The sequence below is a fragment of the Gallus gallus genome, chromosome 2 (genome assembly GCF_016699485.2).
Source record: "Gallus gallus isolate bGalGal1 chromosome 2, bGalGal1.mat.broiler.GRCg7b, whole genome shotgun sequence".
Classification (NCBI taxonomy): domain Eukaryota; kingdom Metazoa; phylum Chordata; class Aves; order Galliformes; family Phasianidae; genus Gallus; species Gallus gallus.
This window is the reverse complement of record NC_052533.1, coordinates 82526272-82553708: the sequence shown is the minus strand read 5'-3', so window position 1 is coordinate 82553708 and position 27437 is coordinate 82526272. Positions and strand designations below refer to the sequence as shown.

Genomic DNA, 27437 nt, shown 5'->3' with positions numbered 1-27437 from the left:
GAAAAAGAACGTATTGACTTGTTTATTATTTATGTAGTATAATTTGTAAAAGTGCAGTATTATTTTGAAATTTTTTACAGACATATTCTCAGTATGTGATTCTGAGAAATACAGAAGAAAATGTATGTATTTATAATTATAAAAAGTTCTTTATCCTGATTTTTAATACATTCTGTGCTTTAAATAGTTATGAACAAGAAAAAAGCTTTCCTCAGGGAAATCTGCTATTATAAATGCTCTGGTTTAGGAGCTGATTTTTCTATGACATCCCCCTTAGGCAGTATCAACTGTGTTTATTGCTATCTGCATCTGGCATGTCTAAATCAATGTCTGAATCTGGATCAGAATTGGTTCTTTAAAAATATTTCAGATCCCAAGGAGCAAACGGTTTTCTCACTGGTGGCAATGTTATTTTAGTGCTTTGAGATTATTTTGATTATTTTAATGCAAAATCTATACTTGTTGCCTTATAAAAATATTATTTAGACAAACTGAAGTTCAGTAAGAAAAAAAAATTAAGATGTTTTGTTGATTTTGACAAAGCATGATTTCTATAATATATTGTAATATTGAATACATTGTAATATAGATATACATCCTGTTGCTTTCACTTGAATCCTCATCTCTGTACCATGCAGAATCAACTCACTCTCTGCTAAGAAGCTTGTTCTTGATGCTTACTTTAATGGGAAGCAAATGATGAATGGATGGGCATCAGGTGTTTGTGTGAAGCATCATGTCTTGTCTTCTAACTATAGCTGTTTTTAAAGAAGAGTAGAGGGTCTGCTTGGCAAATGAGGAGGCTGCCAACACAAGTCTTTTGGAGAATGGAGTGTTTACTTTTATTTTAGATCAGACAAGGGAAAGGTAGGTTAAAGACATATATCCTAGACATACAGATTTAATCTGAACTTTGTAAAATGTTCTGTAGTTGGAAAATGTACTCCAGTTCTTTAAAAAACAAACCAAAACCAAATGAAGTGCAAGCATGTTTGTCAGAATCTACAGCTTTAGTTCTGGTTCTGTATCTACCAGCTTGAGTACAGCTGGTTGTCTTGGAGGCAGAGCTGTGCAGAGAGTGAGGTGAGCTGTTTTTGAGCAAGCAAGAAAATGGTTGGGAAGCTTGTTGCCTTGCTTGATGACTTGATGTTTGCTATCACTCCCTGGAAAACTTTCTTTCTGAAGTTAGGTACTCTTTGTGCTTCTATGTTTAGTGTTACTGCCCCTCATTCTTCTGTTCAAATAGTTAAGACTGATCTTAAGTATCCAAACTGGTGTCAGGCATGAAAAGGACTGTGTTTCCTAATGTTTACTCTTCAGTTACTACTTAGAGGTAGAACCCTAATTGCTCATTAAATGTTTACTTTGTTCTGGCATCAGCTTTGAGATAGGAAGCTGCTACCTCAGCCTGTTAGCAATGGAAAACACACAAGACATGGAAAGCACTCTAGCTTGAGAAGTGAACAGCATATGAATTAGTTTGCCCTTGTCTGCATGCTGTATTAAGTGACCTGCCAGAGTGTTGCCAGTAACATTTCATGGCTTTACTTTTGAATAGAAGCACTTGTAACTGCATGTAGACAGATGATGAAAAAAGATTTAGAAATGTAGATTGAATTGTGTAAGAAGTGAAGCCTGAGCATGTGGACAGGCAAGCAATAGTTCTTTTAGAATCATGCTTGATTTTCATACAAACACTGGAATAATATGAGAAAAGAAGGGAAAGAGTAGGTCGTAGATAGACAAGGGAGGTTGAGATGGCCATATTCAGCGTGAAGGTTTAAAAGCAAAGGTTGAAAACCAGCTTTAAAACACCTTCTGCCTCACAAAGATATTTTTCAGTCATCAAATACCTGTCCTTAATGTTATTTGAAGTTCTGTGAATTGTTTTACCATTTTAAGAATGCAGGAAGGGGTGGGGACAAAAGCCATAGCAATACATTCAGTCTGATACTTTTTTAATCATTTTAATTTTGTTTAGTAGAAGAGAAACATCCATCTTTATAACTTACTAATTTAGGGCATCAGAAAATGCAAGTGTGAAACTTGATCTAATATACTGTTATAAATTTTTTTTGCTCACATTTTCATGTCAGGCTTTTTTCTTTTTTTTTTTTAAAGTAATTGAGGCACAACAGTTGCCAGTAAAAATATGAATTTTGAACTAATTACAGTACTTTAAATCAAATCACTCCATTTCATGTTCAGGTGAAAACTTCTCCCATTTTGTCTTTGAAGTGAATCTTCTTAGCAATCATCTGCAGGTGCCTCAATAGGAGTCTGAGCCATCTCCTTGCAAACATTTTCCTATGGAAGTTGTGGAAAACACAGTGCAACCATCCATTCTTATGGAGATGGTTGCTGAGTGTTTTCCCTAACTGCTTTATTTTTTTATTATTATTATTATTTTCTCTGTAAGAAGAATGCAATTTGGAATGGAAATCAAATGCTGATTTGCCAGTTTATCTCGAGGATATTTAGAGATACTAGCTGACCCTCAGGAATAGGTACTGTTTAGGATCCTACCTACAAACTGTGATTGACGTTTTGCTGCACTAGTGTGGTTCTGTTTCTGTGGGAGTGAATATAAGTGTGTCCCATTCCCAGCTTAGAGAGCAAGCTTCAACCTATTCAGTGTAAATGTTTTTCCTCTCTAGGACAGAAATTTCAGACTTGTGAATTTGAAATTGAATTTCCCTACAAGAACAGTGGTCAGACATGAAAGCCAGCTTTTAGTACAGGAGGAAAAGTTCATAACAAGGACAGGGGGAAGCTTTTCCCAATACCTTCAAAACTTCTGAACTTCTGGTATGAGACATCAGAAGCTGGTGGATGCATCTTACAGAGGTTCAAACAAAATGGACAAAATCTACAGTTAGCTTCAGTTGACTTAGGATGTGTTTAGAAAATAGAGCCATCTCTTGTTATAGGACTTCTCTGCAGTTTAATTAGTTATAGAAAAAGCAAGTACTTAGACTAGACAAATGACAAAATGACCACGAATAGGGAATTGTTATTAACAGCACATAAAAAAAGTGTTTTATCTTAATTTTTTAATCTTTTTTTTCCTTTAGAAATAAGGACAAACATTCACTCCCCCCCCCCCCCCCCCCCCCCAAAAAAAAAAAAAAAAAAAACCTCTCTCTCTCTCAGCAGGGAAGACCAGAAGAGAAAATCCTTTCCTTCACCCTTAGAAAGGCTCTGTATATTATACTAGATGGTATTTATTTGCACTGACAGTGCAGATACTGAGCTCCAGGGAAACAGTAGTAAATAAAAACGATAATCAGTGAACTGCAGAAGAGTCCTTTTTCTTTGGTTATTTGAAGCAAAATTCACATGAACAAACGATATTTAAAAAAACAAAAACAAAACATGTATGCTGTGCTTCAGACAATAGTTATAACTGAACAAATCTTTGGACTAATGGATGAATATTATCTTGGCTGTACAGAAGAGTGAAAGATCTACTTCAGTAAAATATTCAAGAAGTGTTTTGTGAATGCACGAAATGGATCCCTGTGGAGATGGAGAATGAGATGAAGAGAAATCAGAAAGACTGATTATGCTGAAACCAGTGCTACAAAAGAGGATGCTTGAAAGGACAAGTGGTAAGTGCTTGAGATAGTCTGCATTCATCAACACTTGTATGTTAAACCAGTGAAAGCCTAATGTCAAGAGCTAAGGGTGACTGAAATCATATCTACTTTTTACTCTCTCACGGGTTCCCGAGTCACCTGTGAGAAAGGTGTTTTGCTAGAGTGAAGCTGTAATGAATTGTTCTTAAGTCTAGGCCTGAGCTTCTTTGCTATTGTTTCTGATGGTGCTTCCACACGAATGCCAACATCAGAGAGCTGAATTAGATTTTCTTCCTAGTATCATTGCTGTGCTTGGCTTACTGCACCTGGCTTGGCTTTTTCCCTAATGTGTTTCTGGATTCTGTGGATTTAGAATTTGAAATAAATTAAATAACTTACATTAAACAGATGGTTTCAGCAAGCCAAAATATTACAGGCATTATTTCTCCGGCATTTCTGTGATTTTTAAGAAGGCTTGAAGTGAGCAAGTGCTTATAATATGCAGTGCTTATTTATAATCAACTTTACAAGCCATATGTTTGATTTTTCCAAACAAAAGTCAGAGCAGCTCTTCCAACTCCCTCCCTGTTTCCTCTAGGACAAAATACTAATCAAATATTGAAACTCTTTAATTAATCCTATCAGGGTAGCATTTTGCTGTTAAAAGATTACATTTAATAATACACTAGTATTCCATAATGTCCTGTTGTAGCATTCTTAGGATTACAGAAATGAGGGGACATAGTCCATATATCTTATGTATGCATAAGTGTGACAGAAATTCATTTGGCTCTGAAAATATGTGTATTTTCCTCAGAAAGTCTACTTCTAATGTCTGCATTTCTTGTCTACCACTGCATGCAGACCTGTCCTCTCCTGTTCTTTCTTTCCATAGCTCATTGCTGTTATTCTTTCATTCCTCACGTCCTTGATGCAATCTTAGGAATTAAGGTTAAAAAAGGGAACTTGTTCTTCTTTCACTAAGATCCCTTTAGTTTACTTCATTAACTGCTTGAAAGGACCTTTTCCTTCAGCTGACTTGGGTGTTTTTTTTTCACAAAGGTGTTTTCACTCTTTGCAAAGGGTTTTTTCTTTTTCTATCACATCTGGCTTCTGTGGCTGTTAGCTTCAGAACTGGACTGAGGCACTTCAAAATCTAGAGTTTCAGATAGCCATTTGCTTCATGTAGTCTTTTTCTGTCCACTGCTGTGTGGGCCAGTAGACCATCCTCCAGAGTACTGGCAGTAAGTTTGCCCTCATTTGGCCTTCTCTCACCTTCATCTCTACTTAGTTTAGTGTTTCATTATTATATTAAATACACTGTGTGGGTATTTGTTATATTGAGTTATGTATTAAATTAGATGAGTTGTAATTTTTGTTTTATGAAAGTGCAAGGAGAAAGAGGCCTTGAGTGAAACGTGTCAGACTTTTGTATGTCAATCTGGAGAAAAATTTATTTGAGAATTAAGGAGTTCTGGTTCACTTGTCTATCAGAAATGGTCTTTTGTGTTTTTTTTTTTTCCCTTTGCTGCTAACCCAGGATGAACTCAGATTGATGACATACATATTTTTCTTTGCTGTGTGATTTAACAAATAAATGCAAGTCTATTTTCAGCTCAAGGTCAGGTCAGCTGTGATTCTGTGTAACCATGGCAAGTGTTGAAAAGCTACAAGGATGGGGTTTCACCATTCTCTCTGGTGGACCTGTATAGAATGTGTGTGTACATATCACTGCAGGAAGCAGCAGAGATCAAATCACTGTGAATAGCAGGGCTGAAATACCTTAACAGACCTGGGATTTATTTCTGCTACAGTAACTGGTTCTAAAAACTGTTATCTTTGCAGTGGTACAGCACAACTTTAATTCATAAGCTTTTTCCTGTGAGAAAGAAACTAGGAACAAACTGCAGTGTTTCATCTCAGCCGGTTTTAGAATGTGTGTAATAGCTTTTCCATTTATAAGATGCAGGGTTTTTTTTTTTTTTTTTTTTTTTTTTTTTCAGTTGGTATGTTGCTAACTATAATCTTTTTGTTTGCTTTTATCAGTGTTTCTCAGCCACTTGTCCTTCAAACAACATGATTGTCCTTGTATGTATCTGCTTCATCCAGTTTATCAGCATCTCTCTTGATAAACATGTATTTCCACAGTCATTCAGTGAGTCAACATGTTTGGAAACAAAACGCAGCATTCCTTCTTGTTCAAATGAAACAAAGATTCAGGAATTACTTACTATACCTGACTTTTGTGTCTCATCCAAATTGAAGATGCTAAGCACTCCTGGCACTGAAAACAAACAAAAATCTGCACAGTTAAGGCAGAGAGTGGGAATTGAAACTGGAAAATCTGGATGGTGAGAAAATTAACAGGAACAACAAAATGTATTAGATCATGATAAAATTATTTGTCTCACAGCCATAAACAATGTAAAGGGGATTTAATAATTGTTTTGTCAAGAAGACCTTGTTGTAGACAAAGACTCATGCAATAACTGTTGTAAAGGTACACCACAAAACAAGAAAGCATTCTCTGACTGCAGCAGAGTTACAAATGTACATGTAAATGCGTATGCAATCCGAGAAACTGATTGCAACTATCAATAGGGATTTCTGTGAACATCTGATCACACGTGCAGTGTAACAAATACATTGGGCACAGATAGTAAGTAGAGAGTCCAAACTCTAACTCATAGAATGAAAAACTCATCTTGTCACCAAAAGATAGGTTTAATTTTTTTCCTTATTTCCTTGTTTCCTTTTTTTTTTTTTTTTTTTTTTTTTTTTTTTAGAAGTGAAGCCAAACAGTTTCAGGAGGAGCAGAACTAACATATCCAGATTTCATATGGATTTTTTTCATATGGATCCCATCCCTTATGTTTTCTTCCTTGTCTCCACTGCTACCCTGTATGTTTTGCTGAGTTAAAACAGCAGCACATATGTATAGTTAGAAAATAATCATAATGTGCTGACTTACTGGCTGAGTGTTACCACTTGATTACATAAGAGCCCGAGTTATAAGTTTTTATTTAATGATCTACTCAGCCAAGTATTAATACAACTTGTAAGAATTTAATTTAAGGCAATCCCTTGTGTCAGACTCAATTGAATATGGTTAATATATTTAAAAGTTGGAGGGGAGAACAGTGCTGCACCAGAAAGTCAATCTGACTGAGGCAACAGAGCATCTTACAAGCACCACAGGGAAGTGTACTCTTCCTCATTAAAACTGCAGCATAAGGTCTCTGAGGAATGGGATATTCTGTTATGTTTCATTGCTGGGTAGCAGAGGAGTGGTCTGACAAAATGGCGTCTTACATGGAAGTTTGTATAAAGCAAAGGTGTGTCACTGAATTCCTTTGTGTGGAAAAAATGGCACCTCCTGACATTCATCAACACTTGCTGAAGGTTTATGGAGACCTAACAGTGGATGTGAGCACAGTGAAGTGGTGTGTTTCAGCAGTGTTGACAGTGATGCGAAAGAACAGCTCATTCAGCTATAGGCTAGATCACTTAAGCTCTCTTGGGCTTCACGATTGAAATGTATGTATTCTTGTAATAGAGAATAGATTGGAAAACCAGAGTAACCTCCAGTTTATAATGGTTTGTGCATTCTTTGTAATTGTGGATTTGAAACAAAAAACTGTGCTCCCCTCAATCCTCCCCAGCTAAAGAGCTTCTCTGTAAGAAATAGTGTATATGCTCTAAGTCTGTTTTCATAACAGATTTGAATCTCTTATGTTTCTATAATATTCAGTTTATTCAAATTATCCTTCATTTGAATAATGCTTTATAATTTGTTGTAGATGTAACGCAAGCTGCCTATGAAAATTTCAAACTAACTTTGTTTTTCAGAGTCACTCTTTGACTTTTTTTGTTCTTTTTTTTTTAAATTATTTTTCTTAATACATCTTATTCTGATTTTCTTGGCTTAGTTTTTATTTCTTTGTTTTCTGTTGTTACAATTTAAGCATTTTGTCCAGTCTTTGTGAAAGCAGTGTAATCAATTCAGTATAGCATTAAAATAATTCAGTGTATAATTAACTTCAGGTTTTTCAATACTTTCTTTTGATATGATGTACAAAGTTATTTCCCTTATGAATTTCAATAAGTTAAAGCTCTTCAGTGCTTAATGAAACATTAAAGAAAAAATGGTGTATCACACTAGCAGTATTTTCTACCATCTCCATCTTTAAAACAAGTGGCAAATCCATGCATGTAACTTCTGCATTTCCTAACTATGTTTATGGAGTATAAGGAATAAATACAAACACCATCTAACTGCTTTAATGTTTACTAGTTGATGGTTGTTCCTTGAATAAATATTGAGCAGTACTATTCATTCAATAATAAATATTCAAAATATTGAGCAGTATTCTTTCTTAGAATTTTATTAATTTCCTTTTAAATACCCATATTCTTTTAAATTTTAATGCCCAGAATCATAGAACCATAGAATGTCCTAGACTGAAAGGGACCCATAAGGATCATAGTCCAGCTCCTCCTGTTTCATATCATTTTAAAAAGGCAAGATATTAAAATTACATTCACCACATGCTCAGTGTGTTCTCCGGTTGTTTATCTGTTTTCCTTCTTAAATATCCAGTTTCTGGATTTAAAACAAAACAAAACCCAAATCTACAGGTGTTATAAACAAAACAAGAAGTAGATTAAAACATGAGTTATTTGAAGTGTGTGAATAACTTCAGTTGTGGTTTTTTGTGATATGAGATATGTAAAGGACCTTTCCTTACTTTCCATAACCCCATAATGTTTCAAGGGTGCAGGAATGTCAGAAAGTAGCAAAAAGGAGGAACGAAATGCAGAACTCAGCTTACAAGAAGGCAGGTGGCTTATATTAATTGCTTTGCTGGAAAGATTTTGAATGTCCTTCCTACATAGCATAATTCTTGTAAAACCTTATTTTTTGCATCTTGTGTCTTCTTCCTGAGACGTTTTCCTCAGTGCTCTAGCACAACTCAAGTCATGGATGTTTTTCACATTAAAAAAAAAAATCTATAAGTTAAAAAAGAAAAAAGAAAAAAAGAAAAAAAAGTAGAATGTGAGAAAGTACACAGTAGATGGAGAATATTTTCAATTCAAGTTGATATGAACTCCAAAAATTCCAATGCAACTTCTGAAATTCCCTGGAAAAACTGTTCTTTCATGCTTCCCCTCCTTTTTTTTTTTTTTTTTTTTTTTAATTTTATTCTTGCATTGTCTTGTAAATCCAAGCTTCTTCTATACAGCTACATTTGATAAGAGAGTAGGTCCATTCTTTTGGCACAGGAGAAGATTAATTTTTTCATTGCCTAAGGCGAGACTCCTGCCTTCAGTTTTAATCCTTCATAATCCCCTCACCACCTCTGTGCAAAAGTGCACAGAATAATTTAGATATGTTTTCAGGCTCAGAAAGGCTGAAAGTAGATTTGGGATTTAATTTAATTTTTCCTCACAACTTTGTTCTGAAAGCACAAATCATAATTAATTGACTTGTGTGAGCAAACTTGGCACCAAACGGTTAGCAAGGACAATCCTTTCTACAAAAGCTAGGAGTTAAAAAAGTGTAAACTACAAAATAATACAAGGCTCATGATTTTTGAACATGGTTAACAATGGTTGAATTTTGTTTTACTGAACTCCACAAAAATTGCACCATTGACTGGTAGGAAAGTTAGGCTAAAATAACATCCAAGCAGCACTAGATTCTTCATGAGATCTTGTTTTAGTTGTGGCAGGGATATCCTTGTTTTAGCCAAAGGTAAAAGATAAGTAAGATCTTGTACACACTATCAACTTTTTATTTAAGGTTTTGATCTTAGATTTCTTACTAGGTGTATTTGTGAAAGACACTTATGTGTCTAGAGTGAAATGCAGCGTTTGGCTTGGTGGCTACCATGGAAAGGTGCACCATCGTGAACAAAGCGAGAGAGTAGTCATGAAGTACCTTAAAGGAGGAATGAGATTGCAGAGGATATAACTAAAGATCAAGTTATCATATATCATATATATCATGCCTCTGGAAACCGAAGATGAGAAGATAACCTGGAGTGCACAGTCCAGAAGAATTATGGTAGGTTCACTCATGAGTGAATCAGTAGAGAATACACCTAGAAGATGACTTCTTATACCAGTATTTTGAATGAACCCTAAGAAAAGGAGATTAAAGCAGACAGCATGCAAAGAATAAGTAGTTAGTAAGAATGAGATTAATTTTGAACTGTTTTCTGTCAAAAGTTGCACATCTAATTTAGTTTTCCTGGCTCCCTCAATGTGCAGTGCAGCTCTCTGGAGTAATTCATCCTATGTTTTTTAAACACCTCTTTTAAAATGGAGTCTTTTGTCCTTTGGAAGCGCCTGTTCCTCTTTCTCCACAAAGAAGGAAACTTCAGTGGTGATCATAAATGATCTTCTTAGCCTGTGGGCAGCTGGAAATAGGAATTTCTCATCCTATAGAAGATACATGAACTGAAGGAGTTCCCCTGCCTCCACCCTCCCCCCCAGAAAAGAAAAGAAAAGAAAAGAAAAGAAAAGAAAAGAAAAGAAAAGAAAAGAAAAGAAAAGAAAGAAAAGAAAAAAAAAACAGAGATGAGACTATTTGTGAGATTAGTGACTTTGCAAAAAAATAAAAAAATAAAAAAATAAAAAAAAACCACTGAGTTTGACGTTATCCAACACATATTTTCCTGCTCATACAAGCATCAGTTTTTTCTGGCAGAAGGTGAAGTTTAAATTGTAACCCCCAAGAGAGAGCCATCTGCAGCATAACCAGCAGCAAACTGCTTCCACTGGTGCTTCATTGGCATCTGGAAGGATTAGGCATCCTTGCTTCAGTTAGCTAGAATTCAAGAACTAATCTTTATGTATTTTTAAGTAGCTAAGATCTTGCTGGTGTTCCTGAGAGATTTTGTCAGTGGAAACGACTATTTACTGATTTCATGCAAATCACCTGACTCTAAGATGCTCTCTCAAAGCAAATCCCTAGAGACCATAGAAATTGAAAGTAATACACATAATTCTCAGTTTTTATGCAATTCAGTGTACTTTTTCCTATGAATTATGAAAACGGAACTGTAACTAAAGCTTAGATAAGTACAAATATGGTTAGTGAAACAAGTTTTTCTCGATCTGCATTTCCTCTAATGTTGTTTATTATATTTGTCTTTTAGAGAAAATTTCATCCTCTGGGCCTTCTTAAGTCTCTAGAGTTCTCTGTCCTGGAGCTTAAAACTGCATTCATCTTAGAGGGTTGTTTCCTCCCCCTCCCCCCCTTCAAATGACAGTTGTTCTTCTCTAATTTTAAAGTAGGGTGTTTTTTTTGTTTGTTTGTTTGTTTTTTTTATGTTGTTATCATACTGAATAACAGAAGATTAGACTGTGCCACAGCTAATTTCTGTTCAATGTGCACAATTGTATTCATGAGAAAACACACTGAGAAACTTCTGAAAAAAAAAAAGAGGGGTGGAAGGAAGTTTTTCTTGCTGATGTTCTGGAAAGAAATGTCCTGTTGTAGTGCTTCTTATATATCTGACTGTCTTTATGTGCAGAGGCAAGAACAGAGCTACTCTTACTTTTTATCTGGGGCATTTGTGAAGAAAGACATGGTGGGGGGGATTTCTTAACTTCAAGCCTTCATTTTTAGTTGTCAACTGGGACAACTAAATATTAATGCATAATAAAATGATGTTCTAATTATTATGTTGAACTTTCACATTTTTTGAAGAGTCTGTTCCAGCCCTTTCCCTTTTAATCAGTACCCAACCTGTCACAGGATACTGCTGTTTTCCCTCAAGGATGACATGCTTCATTTTATAAAGGAGGTGTTTTTAGAAAATGTGTCTTTCAGACCTTAGCAGTCCTGACCTCCAGTTCTCAGATCCCTTGTGTATTCCTGTCTAAATGTACTACATTCCGTATTATTGGGAATTTTTATCCTGTGAGCAATGCCTGTGTTAAAATGCATGATCTCATAAGAAAGTAAATGACAATTAAGTTTAGTTCAAGTCAATTGCAAATCTTATCCTGATGGGTTTGCAGATGCTAAAGCAGAGGTCATTCTATGTTTGGGAACACGGACTAGGAATTAAATGCTAGCATTCATAAAAATGCTTGAAAGTGGTTTCATATTAAATACTTATCAGTTCATATGCTATACTCTATCAGAATAAGTGTTGTATAAAAAACAGTCACAGACATTAAATATTTGCTATTTAATGCAGAGTCAGCAAGTGTAAGAATTTTAAAAATATACCATGAATATTTGGGATTTCACAGGTCCATAAATATGTTTAGAGAGATACAGTAATCAAGAATTCAGAAGATGGTATGCTGAACCATGGTGGGTCTTATAAAAGATTGATTTAAAGATGCTTCCAAATCAAATGTGAGTTGATGTTCTTTGCACAGTTATGAACTGTTATAAAAATATTAATCTCTGCTTTTTGAAATGAGTACAATTTCTTGTTTGTATCAAGTCTGTGCTTTTAGCATTATCTTGCTATGTATATTGGGAAGGTAGACTTTGAAGAACATTGAGTTTAACAGTATTCCTAGTCTCGTGATTATTTTAACATCAGGAAAATGAAAGAGATGCAAATCAATGCTTCTGTATTCATGAAATAGTGTTCTATTAAAAGTAAATTTTTTTCATCACAATATTAAGTAGAAGAGCAGCACACTCAAGAACACTCTCTAGAGGAAATAATTGTGCAGTACTTGGAATTATTTAAAAAGTAAGTACAAAAGGTGTTGCTCTAGGGGAATATGGGTCCATTTCACTGTCAGAATAATTAGAAATTAAGTATTCTTGGCAAAAAGCCTTGAGGCACCACAGATCTTTCTTTGTTTCCTTTATCTATCTTGTAGTTTGTAGACACATTTCTTGTGGTTTTCTATTTCTGTTTTTTTTTTTCCTATTTCTATTTCTGTCTTGTTTGTTTGCTTGTTTGTTTGTTTTTCTGTAGTTGTATTAAATAACTGTACCTTAGCTGCTGACTTTTAATGTTATCTGCTAAGATAAGTCCCTATTTTATTTTGGTTGCAATTTAAAATCTAATGCTGAACTACAGATGTTTAAGTTTGATGTTTCTTGTTAGATCTTTGACTTGTGTGCTTTTCTGAACTTGTATTTCAACTTAACTCTTCAAGTACAGCCTTCCACTTCATTAGAAATATACCTGGAAATTTGAATAGAAACAAAGCAAACCCAATGCCAATATCATCATTTCTTTCAGAAAGACCAAGCTTGTTACTGTAAAAATAAGTTCATAGTCCTCTTGTTCAGACAGGCTAATTCATAGTGATGAAAATTTCTTGCATGCAGTTCCAGATGACAATTTGTTTAGAGCTACCTATGTTTCCTAAGCAGGAATAACCACCCTTCTGCAGTGCTTTGGCTAGAGTGTTGAGATTCTGTATTGAGACATACTGTGACAATACCCTTGTTCATAGGAAAGTTCATGGGAACTGGCTGAAACTTATGTTAGAAAAGAGATGTAGTGTCTGCTTGTCTAGAACATTGGCTGCTTATTAAGCAAGAAAGACTTCAGCCATCAATCCACTTAATTAAATGATGAATGATTTTATTAATAGCTAAGAGTGAGGCAAGTGAGAAAAGTAATAAAACAGCAGCTGGTGTATTACATGCTCTTTGGGGGCACTTTTTAAAGTTTGTTTAATTGGAATATTTTATCAGAAATTGGAGGTGACAGTTGTAGATTTGATTAAAGGATGGAATGAATAAGAGATAAAAAGTCATAAAAAGAAAGCTCTGTCAGAGGTTGCAAGTTTTTGCTGTAGTGCATCAGCCCTCTTCATTTTTAGTAATACTCTGAATTGAAGAAGCAGTAGAAAATTAGCAAGCAAGTTATAAAAAATAGACCTGTAAAAATTATGAATATGTGCTTACTATCATCATAATGTATTATTTCTGTTAAGTATAAAATTATCCAAGACCCATAGAAGTGTAAATGCTTGCCAACAGCTGTTTCATTAAACTGCTCCAATTCTATTAAGAACACTGTGTGTATCAGGTTACAGAGTGTTCAACTGTGTGTTCAGTGAAATATAGAGCAACATTTGCTTTTACAGTGGATGTAGAATATCAATATAGTACAGTGAAGCACTGCAGATAAACAGAACATTAAATGAGGAAAAAAGTTACTTTAGTATTCCTCAACGTCCCTTCAGTATTGCACTGGAGCTTAAGTATACATACACTGATGTTATTAAATAATGATAATGAAAATGAAAGTACTTTGACTCTCATTGGAAATCTGTTGGTGACAATGAAGTGAATGTTAATTAAGCTAAGCACTAGGTCATGCTTTGCATTAGGAAACGCTAAAAATGCAGGCTGAGTCAGCTCATATATATTGACCTAATTCCTAATTCTATTACTAGTTAATTGAGGAATACAGTCTCACTCAGGATATTTCCCAGGAAACATTTCAATCTTCTGTTATGGACTTGTAATTTCATGCCATATTACTACATTAAAAAGAGTCCCTGGACAGATTCTACCTTCACAGTCAGTTTGTTCAGTGTTAGAATATGTATCTCACTTATGTGTTGTTTTCCTACAGGTGATGTTTACTGTGGTTTATCCCAAGGCAGGCTCCATATCATCAGTGATAAAGATTCTTCTCCTCTGTTCAGATTTCTCAACAAGATGTTTTCAGGTAGACATGTGCACATGCAAGTGAGATCTAGAGGAATGAATGCCTTGGGTCCTGTGTGCTAGTTCCTGGATCAGGGCTGTGTGAGTAGGCAAAATGATCTTGTTGGTACTAGTCCTTACTCCTGTGGGCCAGAATCAGTCATTGTTACACTACTTGAGATTATTTTGTATCCAAAGCACATATAATCTCTAACATAGCTGAACTGTAGCTAGGGAACTTAAAATCTACTGATTAAACTTGAATTGCATAGAATTACATATGAATATGTCTGAAAGCAAGCCCTTGGGACCTGTTAAAGTTCATTTTTTAAATCTATATAACGCATATTAGATTTTGGAATATTGGGCAGCCTTGTCATTGTCACCATCAGCTATTATATGTGTTTTATTGATCTCTGTGGCTCTGTTTATTCTGTACTTAAGTGTTACTTTATTTGAAAGATGAATCTTCAGTGAAGCATCATCTCAGGTGCAGCATAATATACATCTAGTTCTGAATACTGTTGAAACACTCGCACTGAGATCATGTTGAAATTTTACCCTATAGAAACCTGCACTTGATTAAATTAGCATTTTCTTGACAGCTTTATACCTTTCAGAATCTGTGACTGCTACTTTTGATAAATGTTCTCCTGTTGAGAGTGTGAGAAGTACTTTTAGCAAGTTGTACTGTGGATGCTTCTGTGCCAAATGCAATGCATGGCATCTGTTCAAAGCAGTTTTATCCCAGTCTGAAAAGAGCTGTTTTACTTATCAAATTTAACTCAGTCTCTGTTGTAATATTCCTTTAGTAATTATATACACCGAGCATGAGCTCATTAGTTACAACAGACATTTCCTCTTCATTTTGGTGTCCCGGATGCAGTGATGGCTTGTATGTACAAGGAGATTCTGGTGATTGAGAAAAACAGTAATGAAGAGTGAACAGCTGTGATCAAATGGTATGTTTTAACTGGAAGTCAATGATGTGGTGGCTGGTAGCTTCTTAGTTATTGTTGGCCTTTTGTTCTACAACTAACCAAATTAGAAATAACATTTTCTATTCTGTTCAGAATATTAATTTGGATAGCAACCTTATGTTAATTAAGTTAAACAAATTTAAATATCTACTAAATGTGTTGTTTTAGCATCTTGTTTTGAATCAAAAGGCTTATAATGGAGGTACATGACCCTAGGTGATAGCTGAAAGCCATGCTGTTCTTAGTATTGACAGCTGATAGTTCACCTAGGTTCACCAGCAGGCTCCAAGTGTCCTGACCAGTCTGTAATCCTTATATCTACTTGACTCATGTCAACTGTTCAGTGGTCATCTCCTAGCTCTCAGGGATGTTCCTCAACTGGATCATCTCTTACACACTGAGTACTGTGCCACTGTGATCGAGGAACCTGATGTCTTATCCAAATTGGCTGACAAATTGGCTTATCTCCTTCAACAGTGTGTTACCGGGTGCCATGGCTCCACATCAGATCTGGCCTTTCACCTAGCAGCCAAACCCCCGGACAGCTGGGGAAGTACTTGCAGAAGAGCAGGGATACAAACTTGTTAGGGCAGATGGAGCCTTCAGGCACACACAGACCCCAGTGATTAGGTGGAGACTTTGGATATGATCCAGATCACACAGCATTCAGGGCAAGAAGTTTTCTGTTGACTTCAGTGGATTTTGAATTAGCTGTTAAGGCAATACACATGGCTGTACTTGCTCACCTAGTTCTTTCAAGGAATACCTGTTCCCTCTTACCATTCATCTCTTTGCTACCTTTAATGGCCAACATTTATAAAGGAGGCCTTTTCTCTTTCCTTACGCAGATGTGCATATTGTTATATTTTACTTTTTGCTTGTACTTACAGTTCATTCCATTGCTTCACAGAATTTTATTTGTGTTTATTTACATTTGTCTAAAGTCATAGATCAGTCTGTTATTAGATTATCTATTCCTTTTCTTTCTTTATGGGAAGAACTCTTTGCCCAAGAAGTTCCATGTAATCTTAGAAAGGCTTAGGTTGGAGGGGACCTGAAAGATTATCTAGTTCCAACCTTCCCCTGCCATAAACAGGGTTGCCAACCACCCAGTCAGGCTGCCCAGGGCCCCCTCCAATCTGATCTTGAACACCTTCAGGGATGGAGGCATCCACAGCTTCTCTGGGCAGCCTATGCCTCACCACCCTGGGAGTATAAAATTTCTTTCTAACATCTAACCTAAATCTTTTAGTTTAAAGCCATTCCCCTCTGTCCTATCACTATCAGACCATGTAAAAAGTCACTCCCCCTTCTACTTATTAGCTCCCTTCAAGTACAGGAAGGCTGCAATGTGGTCTCCTCAGAGCCTTCTCTTCTCTAAGCTAAACAAGCCCAACTCTTTCAACCTATATTCATAGGAGACGTGCTCCTGCCCTCTGATCATCTTAGGGGCCCTCCTCTGGACCCGTTTCAACATCTTCACATCCTTCCTGTACTGGGGGGCCCAGGATTGGATGCAGCACTCCAGATGGGGACTTACAAAGGCAGAGTAGAGGGGAGGACAATCAGCTCCATCTGTCTCCCTGGTGGCCACCCCTCTTTTGATGCAGCCCAGTATATTCTTAGCATTCTGAGCTGCAAGGGCACACTGCTGGCTCATGTCCAACTTTTCATCCATCAGGACTCCAAAGTCCTTCTTGTCAGGGCTACTCTCAGTGACTTCTCTCTGTCTTTACTCTCATATCTGGGATTGCCTTGACCCAAGTGCAACACCTTGTACTTGGCCTTGTTAAACCTCATTAGATTCTCATGTGCCCACTTGCTGAGCCTGTCTAGATCCCTCTGGATAACATCCCTTCCTTCTATTATGTCAACTGAACCACTCAGCTTGGTACCAACAGCAAACTTGCTGAGAGTACACTCAATCCCACTGTCTATGTTGTTTCTATCTTCAAGCTAAGGGCTGTAGTCTTTTTTTTTGTTTGTTTGTTTTGATCTTCCCCACCCCCCCACCCCACTCCACCTTGGTATTGCATGTTTTCTTGTACATAGGTTTCTTATATTCCATGAATTCATAGAAAAATATAGTACTGGCTATTTTTATAGTGTCTTAAGACCTTTCTAACAGGAGCTTGTTTGTTTGGTTGTTTCCAGAAAGTAATGGGAAGAGTTAATAAATGGAATTTTTGTTTTTAGCTAATGATCCAGAAAACAAACTGTCATCAGATTTCCTCCATTGCTAAAAATGGGATTAAGTGTTATAGAGAGTTTACAGAGACTAGATAAAACTATGTACTGTGTTTGTATTTCTCATACAGTCACAATTTTAATATTGCTGAGAATATCTCTAAATTTGAAAAATTAAACATGGTAACTCTGTTTTTTATTGTCACTATAAATTCCACAATGGTATATTTGTAGTCCTTTCTCCAGCAACTCTAGTCATTTCACTAACTGTAAGACCTGGTTAAATGATATTCTTCAAATGCTCAAGATTTAGTGCCACATATTGCTTTTGTCTTTGAATCTGTACATTTATTTATTTTTACTAACTGTATTTTACATAGAAGGAAATGTTTTCTAATCCTTCATAACAGAAAGTGTGACCTTGACCATTGTTATCTTGTTTGCATTTTGTATAAAGAGGGGATAAAATAATACTCCTCAGCAAAAACTCTGGATTAGTTAAATGGGAAATAGTGAAATGTAACTTGATATGTCAAAATGTTTTCAGTCACACGCAATCATTGTGATTGTTGCTGCATTATGCTTAAAAGAAGTCACAGGATTTCAGAGGCTGTTGGATCCTTTTTTGTTGTTTTGTTTGGCTGTTTTTTACCTTCAGCATTGCAATCTAAATGCAAATTCTATAGCTGAATGAAATCCAAGAAGCAACTATCAAAGGCGCTTGACGAAAAAAACAGTGATAATGATGCTTGGTAGATTAGTCTGCCATGCATTTTGAATATGCAAACATTTTTTTTCTTGATTCATATTACATTTATAAACAAATATAACAAAATCAGCTCTTTACGCTTTAGTAAATAGATTCATATTGAATGAACTAGTCTGAATTAAAATCATTAAAATCTACTCTAATGCCAGTGTTAACAATTCTGAATCTGTGAATCAAGTTCTGTTGATTTAATTCCAAGTAAGATAGTAAAGTGCAGTTACTTCCTTATAATAAGAAGAAAATATAAAAAGGAGGAAAAGGAATGCTTTGATTTTTAGAAGTAGATTGTAATATTTTAATCTAGTGCTACTATCACACTTGTATTTATTATGAGTATTTCATCAAATATTATCATGTGGTTAAAATAATATATTTGATTATGATTTCTGGTTTTTTTTTCCATTTTGAATTTGATTTGTCTTTATTTACTCTGTATGTTCTGCATTCAACAGGATCAGAGAAGTGTCTGCAGTATATTTAGTTCTGCTTTAAAAAATTGAATTAAAAAAAATTAAAAGTATTAAACTTTTTGGTGTTATACTTAGTGAAAGCACTGATTAAGCAAAATTACTCAAGATATAATCCTGAAAAATAAGTGACTGATGTCTGATCTTCTCATTGTATATGTCATGTAACAGTCTTTGAGATAACGTGGTGTGTATTTTGGTTATCACATATGAACATTCAAATATCCTCCTAAAGCTTTTAATTATTGTTCAATCACAGAATCACAGAGGATGGAAAAGACCTCCAACATCATCCAGTCCAACTGTCTACCTACCACCAGTATTTTCCCAGTAAACTGTGTCCCCCGGTTCAACATATAAACATTTCTTGAACCACTCCAGTGACTCAGCCACCTCACCTGCCTGAGCAGCCTGTTCCAGCACTTGACCATTCTTTCAGAGAAGAAATTTTTCCTAACATCCAACCTGAATTGACCCTGGTGCAACTTGAGGCCATTCCCTCTAGTCCTATTACTCATTATGTGGGAGGTAAGATTGAGGCCCACTTTGCCACAACCTCCTTTCAGGTAGTTGTAGAGAGCTATAAGGTCTCCCCCGAGCCTTATCTTCTCCAGACTAAATAATCCCAGTTCCCTCTGCTGCTCCTCCTAAGACTTGTGGTCCAGAGCCCTTACAGCTTTGTTACCCTTCTCTGGACACACTCCAGTGCCAATGTGCTTGCCAGTGTGACTCCCATCTACAAGAAGGGTTGTAAGGAAGATCTGGGGAACTACAGGCCTATTAGCCTGACCTCAGTGCCGGCGAAGGTTATGGAGCAGATTGTCTTGAGGAAGATCACGTGGCATGTGCGGGACAACCGGGGAATCAGACCTAGCCAACATGAGTTCACGAAGGGCAGGTCCTGCTTGACCAACCTGATCTCCTTCTATGACCTAGTGACCCGTCTGGTGGATGAGGGAAAGGTTGTTGATGTAGCCTACCTAGACTTCAGCAAAGCCTTTGACACTGTCTACCACAGTATTCTCCTGCAGAAGCTGGCAGCCTGTGGCTTGGACAGATACACTCTTGGCTGGGTAAGGAACTGGCTGGAGGGCCGGGCCTGGAGGGTGGTGGTGAACAGAGTTAAATCCAGCTGGTGACCAGTCACGAGTGGTGTTCCCCAGGGGTCGGTGCTGGGGCCTGTCCTCTTCAATATCTTTATTGATTACGTGGATGAGGGCATTGAATGCACCCTCAGTAAGTTTGCAGGTGACACCAAGTCGGCTGGAAGTATTGATCTGCCTGAGGGTAGTGAGGCCCTACAGAGGGATCTGGATATGCTGGATAGCTGGGCTGAAGCCAATGGGACGAAGTTCAACAAGACCAAATGCCAGGTCCTGCACTTTGGCCACAATAACCCCAGGCAACACTACAGGCTTGGGGCAGAGTGGCTGCAAGACTGTGTAGAGGAAATGGACATGGGGGTATTGATTGATGCTCGGCTGAACATGAGCCAGCGTTGTGCCCAGGTGGCCAAGAAGGCCAATGGCATCCTGGCTTGCATCAGAAACAATGTTGCCAGAAGGAACAGGGAAGTAATTATCCCCCTGTACTCAGCACTGGTGAGGCCACACCTCAAGTACTATGTTCAGTTTTGGGCCCCTCACTGTAAGAAAGACATCGAGGCCCTGGAGCATGTGCAAAGAAGGGCAACAAAGCTGGTGAGGGTTCTGGAGCACAAGCCTTATGAGGAGCGACTGAAGGAGCTGGGATTGTTCAGTCTGGAGAAGAGGATACTCAGGGGAGACCTTAGTGCTCTCTATAACTATCTGAAGGGAGGTTGTAGTGAGCTGAGGCCTCCTCTTTTGTGTAACTAGTGATAGGACTAGAAGGAATGTCTTCAAACTGTGCCAGGGGAGGTTCAGGCTGGATGTTAGGAAATACTACTTCTCTGAAAGAGTGGTCAGGCATGGGAATGGGCTGCCCAGAGAAGTGGTGGAGTCACCGACCCTGGAGGTGTTCAAGAAATGTTTGGATGTTGTACTGAGGGACATGGTTTAGTGAGAACTATTGGTGATGGGTGGATGGTTGCACTGGGTTACCCTGTGGATCTTCTTCAACCTTGGTGATTCTATGATTCTGATTCTATGTTTCAGTGCTTCAGTGTCTTTCTTGTAGTGAGGGGTCCAGAACTGGCTACACCACTCAAGGTACTTTCAACAGGTACTCACCAGTGCTGAGTACAGAGAGTCAATCACTTCACTGCTCCGGCTGGCAATGCTATTTCTAATACAAGCCAGGATGCCATTGGCCTTCTTGGCTGTCTGGGCACACTGCTGACTCATGTTTAGCCGAGTGTTGATCAGCACCCCCAGGTCCATTTCTCATGGAGCCTCAGGAAAAGTTCCCTGTTCATCCATGCCAGTCTTCTTCTCCACTGGCTCATCTTGCAGCACCAGGGCGCAGCCTGCTGCTGCACTTTTAAGACTTCCTTCCTGGGGAGCATCCGGCCTTCCTGAACCCACGGACCCTTCAGAACTGAATCCCAAGGGATCCTCTCTACCACTGTCCTGAACAGTTCAAAGTCCACCCTCCAGATGTCCAGATGTCCGAGGTAGTTTTGTTACCCCCCCCCCTCCCTTCCTGATTTCACCAGCAACAGAACTTATTTCATGTTCTTTTCTACTGTCAGTTTGAGACAAAGTATTCTAGTATGAAAATGTCAGTACAGGCCTGCTTGTCACTTTGACATGGTCTAATGATTACTGCATGATCCTCACTGTCCCAACTACTGGATAGAAGGATGTGAAGGAAACATGCTTCTCTCTATGTAGTTGCAGGAACTGTGGATTTTAAGTCTGATTAACTTCAAGATACATGTTGAAACTCACTTTTGTTTAAATCAAATTAAAGAAAATGAGTTTTAATAACTTTGGGTCAGAATTGCAAATTTGGGCGGTGAACTTGCTGTATAATCAGTCAAAATTTAAAGTATTGTGAGCCTCATAGTGGTTTCCAAGGAGCTGGATAGGAAGACTGATGCAACACTTGACTCAAGAAGAAGAAATAACTGAAGGATAAGCAATTCATGATCAGACTGAATAGAAAAAGGTGAGAGTAAGTCAGTGCTACTGATGAAACCTTCCAATAACAAACAATAAAATTGCAAACAAAAGTTTCCTTAGCACCCTCCCTACTTTTTTCTTGTTTGTTTTTCGAGGGTGTAATTAGTGTCCATGTACTTGTGGAAAATTGCAGGTTGTAATTGATCATTTCCTTTTTCTTAGTAACAAAAAGTGAAGTTTGAGTTATATTAGATCTGTGGCTGTCATAGAGCTTGGATCCTGAGAGGCTTTGATGAAATTGCTTTTATCAGTCTGACAAATTGGTACTTGCTTTCAGCTTTTTTTTTTTTTTTTGAAAATACCGTGTATTTGCAGGCAACTTTTGAATATATTTTTTTTACCAACAGTGAGCATACAGAACAAACCTCTTCATCTGTACTGTCTTGTGAGTTATTTTGTGCTTGAGAATTCATCACACTTTAGTCATAATTTTTTGTTCTAGAGATTGTTGGTTCAGTTTCCAGTGTTTCCTAAGACAATGAGCCATACATTCATTATGTTTGTCAGCAGCTGTTGGTATACTGACAAAGATGTGATGAGAATCTTACTAAAGTGTACTTCCTACAGAAAAGTACAAGTGTTACCTATCAACAGAGACTTTGTTTTCTGCACAGACTGTTGTAGACAGGCAGGTTTCTCATGGAATTTTTTTTTTTTTTTTTTTTTTTTGGTTACTTGTGACAGTCTGGAATAAAAAACGGCTTCATCAAAGAAAGTATTGTGTGCATGCCAGATTATTCTTTTGTCTCCACTGTCATTGTGGGCAGCATTTTTTAAACTGTAATTGGCAAATAGTAGGGACATAGAGAGACTACGATCCAGATCCCTATAAGTGTTTAAATCCTGATGCCATAGAAATAGGTGGACATTAAAATCCAAATGAGAACTGGATGATTAAAATTCTTTGAGGGTTACCTCTGGAATTCAATGAAGAATTGATACTTTAAAGATCATGGAATTGGAATTCATACTTGGAATTCATACTTGGAATTCATACTTTAAAGATCCAAAACATAGTTTTGCATAACATTGAGTGAGAGCACAAATAGTTGTAATGATAAAATATTAGTCTGGTGATAAAGAACTTGTATAGCATAAATATTAAAATTTGAAACAATTATGTTCTTAACATTTTTTTTCCCTTTTCCCCCTTTTCCTCTTCAAAATATTATGGTGGAAGCATGAAAATCCTTACCTGATTGTTTCTCAGAGGAAGTATCCTGTCCTAAATTGTTAGTTTCCACAGAATCACAGAATTGTTGGGGTTGGAAGGAACCTCTGGATATCATCTGGATATCATCAACCCCCTGCTAAAACAGGTTCCCTACAGTAGGTAACACAGGAAAGCATCCAGGCAGGTTTTGAGTATATCCTGAGAAGGAGACTCTGCAACCTCTCTGAGCAGCCTGTTCCAGTGCACTCTCACACTCAGAGTAAAGATTTTTTTCCTCAGGTTTCTACAGAATTTCCTCCGTTCCAGTTTGTGCTCTTTGCCCCTTGTCCTGTTTCTGGGCACCAATGTAAAGAGCCTGGCTTCATCCACTTGACACCTCTCCTTTAGATATTTTTAAGCTCTGATAAAATTCCCTGTCTTCTCCAGGTTAAGTAATCCCAGGTCTGGACATAGGACATAGTACTCCAGATGCAGCCTCGCCAGGGCAGGGAGCATCACCTCCCTTGACCTGTTGACCACTTTTTAATACATCTCAGGATATCATATGCCTTCTTGGCCATAATTTTCATCTCTTTTGGAGATTTTCTTTTCATCTCACACTCACTTGAATATTTGGGATTGAGACTCTTAGAGCTGAACAATTTATTGAAAGTATTGGATGTTATTGGAGTTCTTGGTGCTTCTTTGACAGAGAAAATAATCACAGTTAATGTATTTTTGTCTAGGTCAGTGTCAAGCAGACTTGGATTTAGAAGAAGACAGAGTGTTTTTCTTTACATAAGGGTATGAATTTCTATTCAGTTGTCCAGTAATTTTATTTTTTTAGTAAGTAAACACATTACATCATAATATTTTAGGCCTAAACTTATCAACACAGTGATGTTTATTAAATGTGAAATTGGCGACCATATGAGGCATTTGGAAATGTATGGTTTGTTATTTCTAGTTCTTAAAAGATACATCAATGAAAATAATGTTTTATACTTATCGTTTAACCTTAGTGGTAAATACATAAAGTGTATTATCATGACTGTAGGATACGTGTTGGTTGTTGGTAGACCTAGTAAAGAAAGGACATGAACTGTAGGTAGTATGCAGTATTGTTTCCATTACTAGCCAAAACAACTAACTTATAGTGCATTACATACATTCATATCCACTTCAATGACCTTGTTTTGTATTGTCTAGAGGAAAAAACATATTTCTCTCTAAGTGTAGGGCAGGGGGATAGATAGATGGATAGACATGAAAAAAAAAACTTGATTGTTTCATTTACCAACTGAGACATCTGAATAATAAAAAGTAGAGAATAAATACGCAGTAGAGGATGCAAAACTACATTGCTCTCAGTTTGGGTCACTGTTTACATATTTATGATTTTAATTTTAAAAAATTAAGGAAAGTTGCTGTAATGTTCTGTGTGTGTGGTAGGAAAATACTTCTAAAAGAAATAATATAAAATGTTTTTAAAGGACTTTGAGATAGAAAAAAAATTCCTTTGGCTTTTCAAGTTTTCCTTCATTTTATGTGTGGACAGTATTGTTGGTATATGGCAATAGAAAATAATGAACTGTGATTTTATATCATGTTTTCATGTTTTGTGAAATAATGTAAAGAAAGCATGCATGCTTTTTTGTTGTTGTTGTTGTTTGGCTTTTTAGAAGCTTTAGATGTCTTGAGGAAACTTGATTTTGTCGCAGCTGAATTGTATGTAAGGTCTGCTCTGTTAATAGTCCCATCTTACTTGTGATCAGAACCAGATTGTTCTCTTATGAAAGTAAGAGACTGATTACTAGACCAGAGTGTTGTCTTGGCACAGCACTATCAGAAAATGAATGAAGTGAAGCATGAGTTGAATGGTAGTTAATTAAATGATCCCTGCATGTAGGTGAGTTTATTGGGATAATTATAAATTATATTTGTTCTCCTCTTCCATTACTGATACTTTTGATAATTGGCTTTATGCTCATGCTGATTTGGAATGGTGTCCATCCACCTGGGCTAAATTCAGTATCAAAGTAGAGGAAAGAAAATTTTTTCTTCTTTCCACTAGAGAGTAATTTGGAATAAACAAGATGTGAGATGGAATTTTCAACTTCAGTTGCTTGTGAACAATTGGTGAATTGTACAGTTGGAGCAGCTTTAGGAAAGCAGCATGAATTATTTTAGGAAAAAAAAAAAAGGAAAAATAATGGTGCAGAAGAAGCTTAAAAAATAAGAAATGTTAAGCCATATATATTCTGACACAAAAATGTAAGTTCCAGATTATGCTGAAAGACTAACTAAAGAGAAACTACACAAATTGATAAGAATTGTAAGGATAGAAGTTCTGCTATGTGGTTCCTCTTAAAGAGAATAGAGAGATTCTGACTTGCATAAAATAATTAAATTCAGAAGGAATCTTGGTGCATATTTAAGCAGATAATAGTTGGCTGTAAGGGTAATGTGTTTTTTGCATCAGTGAATGAAGATGCCTAAGAATTAGCTAAAAATCAGCCCACAAACTGTAGATGCAATTCCTAATGTACATCAGGGGTTTCATTATTCACAATTTCTTTACATTTTTTGAGCAAGAAAATTTAGCTGTTCCAATATGAGCACTACTAAATCTGCCTAGAAACACATTAATGTAAATAATGAACTCTTATCAGACAAGTTACCTGAAGAAAATCCTCTCATGGTTATAATCAAAATGAAAGAATCTATTTTCTAGTTTATACCCCAGTGTTTGTTCTGTAATATTTCTGTCACTAATGGTAAATATACAACTTTTTAATTCTAATCTTTCTAGTAACTTTTAATACTAATTTGTACTTTCTAGTACTTTGACAGATAGAAGATGTGGCTGGTACAACAAACTTTTGTTGCATTGTTATATAGTTCCAAATTTCTCCTACAGTTGTATTTTTTTAAATTTCTGTTAAAATTCTTAGCTGCGTTTTAATATGGTTTTGGTTACTATTAGAAGTCTGTTCCAAAGGAGTGTGCTGATTTTGTATTTCTCTACAGTCATAAGGCTTTACTCTCTACCCTCTGTTAGCGTCTTTGAATAGATAGCTAAAAAATTTAAGGACAAAAAATGTATGAAAATCTTTTTAAAATGCTTAAATATTGAGACATGATGTAGAAAAAAAATACATAATGTGCTAGCAAATTCTTGTGGTGTTTTTGCTTGTGTGATTACAGCTGCTCATTGCTACAGTATTTGCAGACAGTAAAAGGACTGATTCAATTTGAATATGTCAAGTAAGTATTTCCCCTATCTAAACAAATATATGAAAGCATTACTGAATATTGAGTTAGACTAGAAAAAAAGAATCTTTTATATTCAATCTCATCAGTTGAAATAGAAAAACTATAAGACTATTTTTCTATGTTTTTGTGGTGGTGGTGGTGGTGTTTTGAGGAAAAAAATCCACCAAAAAGGAATTAAATATTTTGTTTATCTATCAATTTCTAAATTTCAATTTTTATAATTTTTCTAATTTACATTTTTAAAATTTTGAATGCATAGACTGTGAAATCTGAATTAATTGTACTGAGACATAATGTTTTATTCCTGTTGCTTTTATTTTTTCACTTATAACAGGTAGCAGTTAAGAATGATTACTTCTTGATTTGAGTCAGACATACATTGCCTACAGGCAGTAGGATTTGATTTTTGATGTGACACAGCTCGTCTTAGTTATGTGAAACAGAATTTCTCCCTTGCCTCCATCCTTGCACAAGGTTATTGAAGGCTGGCTGCTAGCCTCTTCTCTGGATTTCTCTATGACTAGAGAAGTATGGGGTGGTTATCTAGAGACTGACGTCACTCTGTGTCCTCCCTTGGTGGCCTGTATAGTTGTTTAGCTATGAAGAAACGAAAAAAATACATATTTCTTAGAGTTGCACAAATTTATTTTCCCTCATCTTCTTATCACCATAAAGAAAAGAGAAGCATGTGGGGTAGATTAGGTGACCATTTGATGTTATGGCCATTGTTATTTAGTATAATTTTACTTAGATAAACTTTTTTTAGAAACCTGGAAAATTCAGGATATCAAACTACATGGATTCCTCCTTCCATCCTCTTTTACTCAGTGAAATGTGGAGATACAGAAGATAACAACATCCCTCGCTTCTCCACACCCTTCCATTTTCCATTTTATCTAAGTGTGGACCTAACATAAAGGGGCTTTCTTGTATCATAAGCAGTTGCTCAGCTACTCTCTGAAAGAATGTGTTGATACTTCCTTCAAAAACAAGCAGAAAAAAAGTGAGCTTAAAATTATCATGTTCTTTTGCAGGTTATGATTATACATCTTTTGCCTATCTACTGTTTCCCATTTCTGTTTAATGTAGATGAAGTGCCTTAAGCAGGTTGAGCTATATGGTTCAAATCTTCTATTCTGTTAGAATCATGAACATTGCCGTTCTATAATATGTTGTGAAGCTAAAAATGTAACCATGCATAGAAGGAAGACTGAAATAATTCTGAGTTGCTTCATATAGTCTGGTGCATGTGATGATGCTGTTCTCAGTTAA

At 36.4% G+C, this 27437-nt stretch overlaps 1 long non-coding RNA gene across 1 annotated transcript in view; it reads left to right on the top strand.

Annotated features, from left to right (window-relative positions):
* The first annotated feature begins 760 nt into the window (after window positions 1-760).
* Window positions 761-27437, top strand: part of LOC107052657 — an 80568-nt gene continuing 53891 nt past the window's right edge. Inside the window, exons 1-2 of the long non-coding RNA XR_006937173.1 lie at window positions 761-867; window positions 3455-3611. This is a non-coding gene — a long non-coding RNA (uncharacterized LOC107052657). The remainder of the gene's footprint in view (window positions 868-3454; window positions 3612-27437) is intronic.